The sequence below is a fragment of the Mesoplodon bidens genome (genome assembly GCF_964165515.1).
Source record: "Mesoplodon bidens genome assembly, chromosome: 4".
NCBI classification, from domain to species: Eukaryota; Metazoa; Chordata; class Mammalia; order Artiodactyla; family Ziphiidae; genus Mesoplodon; species Mesoplodon bidens.
The window spans coordinates 9,444,560-9,456,106 of record NC_138160.1 but is presented as its reverse complement, the minus strand read 5'-3'; positions in this window follow the sequence as shown (position 1 = coordinate 9,456,106).

Below are 11,547 nucleotides of genomic sequence, written 5' to 3'. Positions count from 1 at the left end.
GAGGTGGGCCTTGATGGTCATCCCCCATCTTCCATGTCATCGGGCTGTGGCTGGACCCACGGCCGCTCCCCTGGAAAGCTCCATTCCCCAACCTCCTGTGCAGGTCAGCATGGTCCTGTGACCAAGTGCACCCCACTGGGATGCAAACGGACGTGACGGCACACTTCTGAGTCTGCTCCCCCGCGCTCCCCACCATCCCAAGAACTGCACACACGCAGGTGAGGATGGTTCTCCAAGTGATGACGAAGCCACAAGACGGACAGAACCCAGGTCCCTGAGCAGGTCTACCACCTTGGACCTCTCATGGAAGGACTTAGTTGAGTGAGAATAAATGTCTGTGTTCTTTAAGTCGCTTTGTCACAGCAGCTTAGCTTTTACCCTAAGACAAAGGCCCTGCAGCCCACTACCTTCAGGCTACAGAGACAGAGGAGGAAACTGAGAGACTGGATGATCCCCCCACCCTCTCCAACCCCACACTTCGCTGCAGAACCAGGTCTGGAACCAGTCTCTTAATCTGCAGCCCTGTGCTCTGTCCACTTAACACGGGCACGATGTTTGCTGTTCGGAGACGGGACCGTGTCACCTCAGGCCTCTGAATGAATCCACCCAGTTGTTAGCACCTGGTGCCCACGTGCTGCTGGGGAACGGTGCGTCAGTCTGGGTCCAGTCAAGAGAGAGAAACGACAGGGTCAGTCAGTGTAAGAATCTACAAACTACAGGTAAAGTGCAATAGCAGAATCAGGCACTATGACAGGGTTGGGTGTGAGGAACTGGCTGGAGAGAAGTAAAGAGAACTCTAAAGAATATATGAGGGGCTTCCCTGGTGGCGCAGTGGTTGAGAGTCCGCCTGCCAATGCAGGGGACACGGACTCGTGCCCCGGTCCGGGAAGATCCCACATGCCGCGGAGCGGCTAGGCCCGTGAGCCATGTCCTCTGAGCCTGCGCGTCCGGAGCCTGTGCTCCGCAACGGGAGAGGCCACAACAGTGAGAGGCCCGCGTACCGCAAAAAAAAAAAGAATATATGAATAGCAAATGTAAGGGGCATTCAGGACCCCCAGGACGGGGACGGGGCACGCAAGGAAAAGCGTTCCCCTTCCCACCGCCAGGGCTGAGATCCGGGTCTCGTCGGCCGGGGCTGATGGAATGGCAGAAAAGTGGCTGTGGTTCTGTGCTGGAAGAACCTGCCAGAAACGAGCCCTCTGGGGAATCGGGGAAAGCTGTTCATGGGAGACATCTCCCTGCTCTGAAACCACCCGAGGGGCTTTGGGGGAAGCTGCCGGCCACACGGAAGATGATTAGCAGGCAACTGCCATGGACATTTAGAGCACATTTATGAATAAGGAAGGATCATCTTTTGCTCATCTTTTTTCTATTTTCTTTAGAGACTTTCAATTTTTTTTTAACGAATGTGTAATTCGTCTAAAAATACAGCTTAAAAATATACATCCATTTTTAATATGAGATCATTTAAAACACCCACAAAATCAAGGCTCAGCAGTGTTCATTCATTTATAATTTGGGAGGAACTTTGGTCAGAAACTGCGTTCGTTTTCTATTGCGCATCACCCATGGTCGCAAAGTCAGTGGCTTCAAACGGTCCACGTTCATTATCTTGCTGGTTTCGAGGGTGGGGAGTCCCAGCACAGGCTGGCTGAGTCTCTGCTCAACTGGCAGAGACACCTCGTCGAGGTGTGGGCTGAGGCCGCTGTCTCGTCTGACGCGCGGGGCTCCCTTCCAAACCATCAGGATCATTGACGGAATTCAGTTCCTTGCGGTCATAGGGCTGTGAGGTCCCCAGTTCTTTACTGGCGGCCAGCAGGAGGTTGTTGTCAACTCCCAGAGGCCACCCTCACCTCCTGAACACCTGCCCTCTCGTAATGACAGCTGACATCTGAAAGCCAGCAGGGGAGTCTCTCTCTAGTCAGCTACCTCTGAGTCTTATATAAGGTAAGAGAACCAAGGGAATAAGTATCCGATTGTACTCACAGGTCTACCCACACTCAAGGACATGAGACTATACAGAGATTATAGATTATACGGCCAGTACATACGGGGGTGGGGGTGGGACTCTTGGAAGCCGTCTCAGAATTCTGCCTGCCATGGAGACTCATAGAAAGTCTGAGAAAATCAGAAAATTATCTAGAGCAAATCTAGCTTCTCCCCATTCTAGAAACCTCTCTGATCTTCTAAATGAGCCAAGATTCCCTCACTACTCTTCAACTTCCCCTATCCTCAACCCCTCCCCACCTCTGGAATCCTTACAGGGCTTTCTTCAGCAGAAACAAAGGGGTCTACTGACCGCTTTCTTCAGGGGTCAGTAGGAAACCAAGTCCGGATCTCGCTTTGGACCATTCCAGAGCTCTGTTCCATTTCTGACACCCCCTCTGGACACAGTTGGCCAGAAAAGAGGTCATGGGGCATATCAGCTTCCCAAGGCTGTTGTATCAAATAACCATACCCTGGGGGGGCTTAAAACAACAATAATTTATTCTCTCACAGTTCTGGAAGCTGGAGGTCTAAAATCAAAGTGCTGGCAGGACCATGCTCCCTCTAAAGCCTCTGGAAGGGTTCCGTCCTCACCTCTTCCAGCTCCTGGTGACCCCAGGTGTTCTTGGCTTGTGGCTGCATCGCTCCAATCTCTGCCTCCACCTTCACAGGTCTTTCTCTCCTGTGTCTCAAATCTCCCTCTGTCTTTCTCTTATAAAAACCCCAGTCACTGGATTTCGGGCCCACCCTAAACCAGGGATGATCTCATCTCAAGATTCTTAGCTACATGTGCAAAGGCCCTTTTGCCAAACAAGACCACATTCACACCTTCCAGGGTTAAGACATGGACATATCTTTTTGGAGGGCCACTATTCAACCGATTGCATGGGGAAACTGATTTAGAAGTCTGGCTATGTCCATTGCAAGGACCAGATATCCCCCTTGGTCTTGCTGGAGCATGGCAGGCGCCTTGATTGGTGAGTCTACTGGAGCTGAGAGCCTAGCCGAGGTGGTGTGCCCCTGGAGAGGCACAGGGCCAGGATCCGAACCGCTTGGGAAGCTCCCGCTCTGCCTGTCCTCTGCACCCCAGCCCCCAGTGCAGAGAGGCTCCGCCACACTGGGGCCCGGCAGAGGGAAGGCAGGGAAGCACCAGAGCCCACTGCAGCCTCGCATGAAATGTCCAGCCTCTCTCCTCCTCAGCCGTCACACCCATAGGAGGAGGTTAATATCGGTAACACCCACTTTATGCGGGTGTTGTTATGAAGATTACATGAGTCAGTGTAGGTAAAGTAGGCAGAATTCTAATCGGCTCCAAAATTCCCACTATACTGGTGAAACTGCCCTGCAGAGACCCCTCTCCTGGAGGGCCTGGCGTGCACTAGGTTAAACTAGCTGAAACTACCATTCGGGGATGAAAAATGGAGTCTATCATCTGTAACTTGCAGGTTTCAATGGAATGTATCATGTAACTGTTAGCTACTATTACCACCTACAGCTCTAGACCCACCTCCTGATGACTCTGCAACCACAGGAAAGGAAAAGGACGTCTCCCGCCCAGCTGCAGGATGAAAAGCCCATGGGAGGCTCTGATTGGCTGAGCTTGGGTCATGTGCCAACGCCTTCCACGAATCACCGTAGCCTGGTGAGGTGTTATGATTGGTCTAGCATAGGTCACACGCATGCCCCTATTGGCTGCATCCCAAGCCCCAAAACATCAATTCTTGTTAATGATTGGTGGATGGATGGATTGCATATATAATACACACACAGGATAAAAACCAAGCAGTAGATAAAGTTACACCATGGAAAGTAGGCCACTTCTTCTCAGAAGTTTCTACCAATGCCTTTTGTGTGTGTTAACATTCCAGAAATAATTCATGCGTCTATAAGCAAGCATATGAATGCATAGAGATATAGATACAAAATCTCTTGCATCTGTTTTTCACACGAATGATTGTGTGCTGGATGTTTTCTACTTCTTTGACCCTGAGCATTCCTCTCCTCGCTTTGCCCTTTTCCAGAGCCAGAGACACTGATTTCTGTGGCCTGGGGCCTTCCTTGCCCCTGTTTCTGGCTGTGCTTGGCCAACTTAAGGCCCTGGCAGAAGATCAGAGGGTGGGAGGCAAATAGAGAAGGGGATATTTATTCCCCCAGCTGCCACCCTGTGGGGCCCCAAGGCATGACTACCCCTCTACTGTATCCACAGCTCCGGCCAGGAGCCCTCTCCCCAGCTCCAGCCGTCTCTCTGCGCCCCAGAGGCAGCTGTCCCTCTACCACATAAAGCCGCCACCATGGCTGGCCCAGGGCCCTGCACCCTCCCCCGTGGGTTCCCCTAAACCCTCCCGCACTGGTAAACAGTCTTCTGTGAAGCCCTCCTCTCCAACCCTCTTTGCGTGTCCCTATCAGATGGCGCACTCTACACACTTTTCCAATAGAAAATCAAGAAAGGAATTCTCCCCCAATTACTGTCCCCCCCAAGAGCCACATTCCCCTTCACCTTTTATTTAGAGTAGGGGCTCCCCAGACTCTGAAGTCAGACGGCCAGGGTTTAGTCACAGCTCTGCCATTTTCTACCTGAGTCACCCTGGGCAAGGTACTGTCTGTCCTCACCTGTAAAACATGGGCAATGCTAAGTACCCACTTCCTGCAGTTGGTGTGAGAATTCACTGAGCTGTGAAAAAAACCCGTTAGCACAGGGTCCAGCACTTAGTAGGTGCTGGTTAAATGCTTTCTCATCTAAGCCAGGTTTTACCCCAACCCAAATGTCCCCGAGGCCCCACTGGACAGCCTTTGCCAGGGTTCTTCATGTCCTGTCTGGCCATCCTGGTCACGTTGATTCAAACCCGCGTTGGGTTTGGGATGGTAACTGAGTGGAACGTGTGCCCAGAGGGGAGACATTCTCCATCCCGGGTCAGTGCCTCCATCTCAGCGCAGGAAAGTAAGGGACCCCTGCCCCATCTCAATGGGGTTACATACCAGCTGTCCACGAGGCTTCTGGGAGGACCCAGCCATTCTGGGAAAATTTTTCAGTTTACTTTTCCTGTTGGGTCTTCTGACCTCATGAAAAGCCAGCACCAGGGAAATGGGGCAGATGTTAGAAATGCTGGCTGATGTGGGAAAAGTTGAGAGAGACAGGGGCCTGAGAGAGGGGGGCAGGAGGAGGACCTGGGATGACCCTGGCCTCTTACTCCTAGGGCTCAGTCCCCTAGAAAAGGGGTTAATTATATTTTTGCAGCCCACCTCATGGGCTTCTGGAGAGAATCCACTTTGATAACCAAGGAGAATGAATTCTGCAGAGTGACATAATGGAGTTGGGATTTTCCTTAGGGAGTGTCTGAACCGCTTTCATTCCAGACGCTGAGGCACAGAGCCTCAGGTAACCAGGGTTTCAAGGACCTTTGAAAACGTTTAAGTCTTGAAAAAAGGTAGAGGCTGCGATTATGGAAATAGAAAAATCAAACTCAGCAAATGATTAATTTATATATTCACTCTTCATTAATTGTTAAATTGAGTATACATCAAATTCTCGCTACATTTGAAAACCATTTGTAAAGCTAGATTTTCTCACGTTACAAGAATTCACAAGTATGTCAGTGACTGCCAGGAAATAAATAGCTAATCGTAAGTTAAATGAGTGATTTGTAGTTAAATCTTTCTTTTTTTTTTTTTTGGCCATGCTGCGCAGCTTGCAGAATCTCAGTTCTGAGACCAGGGATTGAACCCAGGCCATGGCAGTGAAAGCCCAGAGTCCTAACCACTAGGCCACCAGGGGACTCCTGAAACTAAATCATTTTAAGAACAAAATGACTGGTCCTACCCAACGACGGCCTGGGAACTCCCCTCCTGCCAGGTGACGGCCTATTTCCAGAATCATCTCTACTTCCACCTTTTCTCTTTCTTATACATCATGAAGACCACCCGAAAGAAAACCAAACCAAAGCAAACCCAGTTTCTTTAAAGGTGAAAAATACAGAAGCTGACAAATAGGTTGAAAACCAAGTAGTTTGCCGGTTGCACTACAGGGACAGGCATTTCAGTGGGACAGACAGTTTGGAAGTCCTAAGGCCAGAGTCACCTTTAGCTGATTTGAATCTGAGGCTTTTCCAATCCTGTTTTCCCCCAAGCCACTCCCTTGAAATCCAGGGAGAGCAGATTTTTTGCAAACCCACAGCTCACAAATGCCAGGGATTGTTGTTTTTTTCTGAGTGCTGTGTCTCCATCATTGTCAAAGTCTCTTTTCTAAGTGACTTTAATAGGAAACATCTTCTCTGTCTCTCGAAGGGCTGAATCCAGCATCTGCCTCCTCCTCCCTCAGCCCCTCACTGTCCGGGCCCTCCTGGACCCCAGCCCAGGCTCCTTCTCTGTCTAGAGCTCCTTAGTTCAAAAATTCCAGTCGCTTGACGAGTTTATTTTATCCAACACGTAACGGTACTTGCACCAAAGCTTGTAGTTATTAATTAAACCATCTGAGTGAGTCCTCCAAAGACCATTAACAATCTGATTGAAAGCTAACCTTCCTAAGGCTGTTTTAAAAAAGAAATAACTGCAGGGCATGAAGGAGAATAACGATGATTCAGCTGTGTCACAGTTAAGAGTCCACATCAGCCCGAGGACAGGAAATGGGCTGAGGCCTGCTGTCTGGGCGCCAGGAAGCTGGGCGCCGAGGAGTAGACCATCCGGAGCGGATGTCCAGCAGCACGAGCCTGGATTAGGTGCTGGAACATGATACTTGAGGCTCTCGGCAAAAATGCGACAGAAAAGTGGCTTCCCCTTATGCTTTGTTAATTGCAAAGTTAGTTCACCCTCCACCTTGATGGGGCCCAGCCTTTCTGGGCACTTGGGACCCCAGCGGTGGCAGGCAACCGAGGGGCCCAGCCTCTGAGGGGCTGGAGCCAAGCTGAGAGTGACCCAGAGGAAGACCCTACAGCCTGATGGCGGAGGGACAGGGACACAGCACCATCGTCCAGGTGTGGGATCAGCTTCAGTATCCTTTGCTGGGACATCCTGTGGACCATCGTTAGAGGGATATCCACCTTCAACTCTGCTGATCCAGAGTCAACTCTAAAGAACATTCTGGAAACCCAACTTGGGTCTGGCTATTGAGATGTGCCTTCACCCTCAGAAACAGAACTTGCATTTTGGTCGCAAATCTCCCCTCCCGACACTCCCTTCCCCCCTGCCCCCGCCCCCGCCCCCAGAAGATGACCTATGTGTTCAGGTGGCATCAACTAGACAAAGGCAAGTTCATATTTCTGGGTCAAGTTCTTTTTGTTTGAACTTTAGGGCCCTGAGAGAACCTTAACTCTGACCAAAACGATTTCGGGGACTGAACATTTTTTGAGGGAACGCCACTTCCCGTTCCATGACAAAGTCATTCTTAAGAACGATCTGCTTCTTAAGACCAGGGACAAAGCCCAGAGCCTGTTCGCCAGCAGGATGGTTTATGGGCACCCACGCTGCAGCAGGAGTCAGTACTTCATTCCACGTGCCCCCTGCACAGACGCACGCAGAGCCTCCTCCACCACTGACATCCCCACCAAGGTCCGTTTCTTCCACTGACACATCCTTATCACCCAGAGGCTACAGCTCACCTGAGAGTCAGTCAGTCTTGGTGGTGTACAGTCTATGGGTTTGGATGTGTAGCCATCATTATAGTATCATACAGAGGATTCTCACTGCCCTGCAAATCCTCTGGGCTCCACCGATTCATCACCGCCCCCCTGCTCCCCGCCCCGCCGGCAGCCACTGATGTTTTTAGTGTCTCCATAGTTTGCCTTTTCCAGAACGTCCCACATACAGCATGTAGCCTTTGCAGATAGGCTTCTTTCACTTAGTGTATGCACTTAATGTTCCTTCATGTCTTTTCATGGCTTAATAGCTCATTTCTTTTTAGGGCTGAATAATATTCCATTGTCTGGATGTACCATAGTTTATCCATTTACCCACTTCATTCTCTTTCATTACTGAAACACATGATTTTTTTTAAACATCTTTATTGGAGTATAATTGCTTTACAGTGTTGTGTTAACACATGATTTTTTGGTAAAGTGAAACAGTACCCCCTGATTTATGTTTTTTGAATTCAGATGTCCCCATTAGCAAGTTTATTTACAGCAATATTCATCTATTCTCAGTCTTATAAAATTCCACCCAAATGTATCTTCTTGACCTAAGCCAGTTTGGCTGGTCAGCAATATGATGAGGCTCTCTTGGTGAAGGAGTGTGGCCTCCAGCGACAAGAGGAGGTGCGGGTTCTATGTCCCCCGGTAGCCACCCCCACTAGACAGTTACAGTGAAAGCAAGTCTCACCCCAAATTCTGCCCAATGGACAGACACTTGTTAGCAAACAGGCCCCAAAGTAGTCATGGGCCCTGCCCCTGTAAGCTTGGGAGGGGCCCACTCTTGGTCCTCAGGCCCCTAGAAGGGCACCTTGTTTAAGCAGCTCTGAGGCCAACTTGGTGACATTCTGATGGCTGTGCACCTGCCTTCCTGCTGGGCCACGCGGCAGGGTCCTCCGGGAAGCAGCAGGCCTGGCTCCTGGGGAGTGACCGCACAGGAGAGGCCCTCTAGTCTCTGACGTGGAGTCTGTTTAGAGACACATGGTCCACTCCAGAGAGCACATTTTTAGAGGGAAATGGAGAAAACGGTGTAACCCCGGGGGGCCAGCCGGAGTGGCAAGGAATCTTCTGCATTGCTGGAGGATGGTCACAGGGGTGGATCCCTGAAGAGCAGGGCAAGCGGAAGTTCATTCAACTTGACTTTTGACACGAACCCGAAAGTCCATTACAGCTTGTTGCTAGTATGACACTTTGTTCTGGGCTTCACCTCGAACATTCCCTACCCAAGACCGGATCAGTTCTGCTTCAAGGAGCCCCAGCTCCTTTCCGTGGATAGAGGGATTTAAGGACCACACCTGGCTGTTAGGTGTACTCCCCGATGACTGGATGCATCGCTGCTTCTAGGCCTTTCCAATGGACAGGGATGGTGATTTCATACAGATGCTCCAGTTCTAACTCAGGACCACAGGATTCTGACAACCTTATATTTCTTTCTTCATTCCTCCATTCCTGGACAAAAATCCGGGTTCTTACTGACACCAAAATACTCACTTATCCCATTACTACCAACACTGATCACTGAAAACAATTTGGGATTTCTAACTGTTTTGTAACTTTTGTTGTTACTGTATATTCCACTAGGAATGTTCAAGTGACTTGTTGTAAAGTCACTTGGAATAGTTCCTGAGGTTACACCACCGACTTGAGACACAGCCAAGTTCATTGGTTTCATTTTACTTTCAATTTTCAGGGATTTTTTAAAATGTAATTTTGTTTTATAATTATGTAAAATACGTACAGGATTCCAAATCAACAAAAAGGGACTTTCAGAGAAGACCAGCTTCAAGCCGCCTCCATCTGTTCCCTCCCGGCCTCCCTCCTATACGTAAACATTCTTTATTTTTTGGTTCAGCTTTTTTTTTTTTTTTTTGTGGTACGCGGGCCTCTCACTGTTGTGGCCTCTCCCGTTGCGGAGCACAGGCTCCGGACACGCAGGCTCAGCGGCCGTGGCTCACGGGCCCAGCCGCTCTGCGGCATGTGGGATCTTCCCGGACCGGGGCACGAACCCGTGTTCCCTGCATCGGCAGGCGGACTCTCAACCACTGCGCCACCAGGGAAGCCCTGGTTCAGCTTTCATAGGTTCTCTCTTTTTACCTACCTACCTGTCTATTTATATTGGTATTTAGGAAGGCTTGTATTTCTGCTGTAATGATTACTGTATGTATCTCTAGATAATATCCTTAGTCTTTTCTTTTCAGGCTCTGTGTGTTGGTTCTCTACAATGATCAGTATTGAAATTGGCTAGACAACTCTTCTTCCCTCTCCATCCCCCAGATACCTGATATGAATGTTGGTTTACTTCTGGTTAATGATTATATGACAATCAGACAATCAGCTGATTCTTTTCATATAGACCCCCCGTCTCCGATATGCGATAGACGTGATGTCCCTCTGCTGTCAGCACGCACAGCCATCATACACGATAGCACATCCCTTATCGCCATCAGTTAGTCTCAGTTCTATGGAGAAATATACATTCCGTATTCACTGGTCCTTACGTTGACCTCTCCAATCTCTTTGTCTGAAACTCTCTAGCAGCTTCCTCAGGAAGGGTTCATTGGAAAAATATTCCCTGAGGATGCCACTTTGTGGCCTTTATACCTCAACGTTCCTTGTCAGTTCCACGCCCAACTTGGACGGCAGTCTAGCAGTTTGTTCACCCAGGTACCCTGCCGACCTCCAGTGGGTCCAGTGACACTCTAGGCAGCTCAGTCCCTGCAAACCCCGCAGGCAGGTCACTCTCCAGAGCTGCCCCCCGCCCCCAGTTTGGGTGGGGAGCCTCTCCCAAGTCCTCCATCCATTCGTGGTACCCCCTTTTCTGTCCCCTGATAGCAGGCCAACATCTCTTCTCTTTGTCACATGCAAATGTCCTGTGCTCTCTGCCTCACGTGTGCCTACTGAGGTGGCTGATTGTCTGGCTTAAAAAAACACAAAACCGGGGCTTCCCTGGTGGCGCAGTGGTTGAGAGTCCGCCTGCCGGTGCAGGGGACGCAGGTTCGTGCCCTGGTCCGGGAAGATCTCACACGCCGTGGAGCGGCTGGGCGCGTGAGCCATGGCCGCTAAGCCTGCGCGTCTGGAGTCTGTGCTCCGCAACGGGAGAGGCCACAGCAGTGAGAGGCCCGCGTACCGCAAAAAAGGAAAAAAGAGAAAAAAAAAACCCAAAAACCCACAAAACCCTCTGCGCCTTTGTTGGGTCTGTGTCAGGTGCACGGGATGTCCAAGCACCGTCTATGTGTCTTCCTTTGCACAGCCCTCCCTTTGCACACCCCTTCCTTTGCACACCCCTTCCTTTGCATGCCCCTTCCTGCTGCAGTGCTTCCCCTGCACATATCTGGTCACTCCACATGACTTACCACTGCACTCATACAAAACCTAAGGTGTCTTTCCACTTATCCCCGTGCATGGAGGCTTTATGATTAGAAGGAGAAAAATACTTAAATTCTTTGGGGAAATCAAACTTTGAGAAGGTTTAAAGCAACTCAAAAATTGCAAAAGCTCTTAAAACTCCAACTCTGAAAAGTTTCTTGTAATTTTACGAATAGTCTCTCTATATCATCTGTTCACTGCAAGGGTGACTGTAAGTCCAGGAAAAAGATCATCTCAAATACAGTAGCTTAGTGTCCAGATGAAAAATATACTTCACACCTTTCAGTGCAAAAAATGACACACTTCTTTAGATAACAACTGCATCTCCTAACTTTGGGTTTTCACAAGTCTTTGAACACCGATAAAATTTACTAGCATGGTAACAAATCTGCAGAGAGACAAGCCAAACCATTCCCAAGCTCTCAGAAAAATAATCTAAGATGTATTCATTGACAGTCATTTTGAAGACTTTATATCAAGAAAGCAAATAAAGGATCTCAATGCTTATCTCTGTCCAGTGGACCAAGTGCTGGTCCAAGCTGATGGTCCAGTTTGCTTCCCAGCCATGGATGCTCTT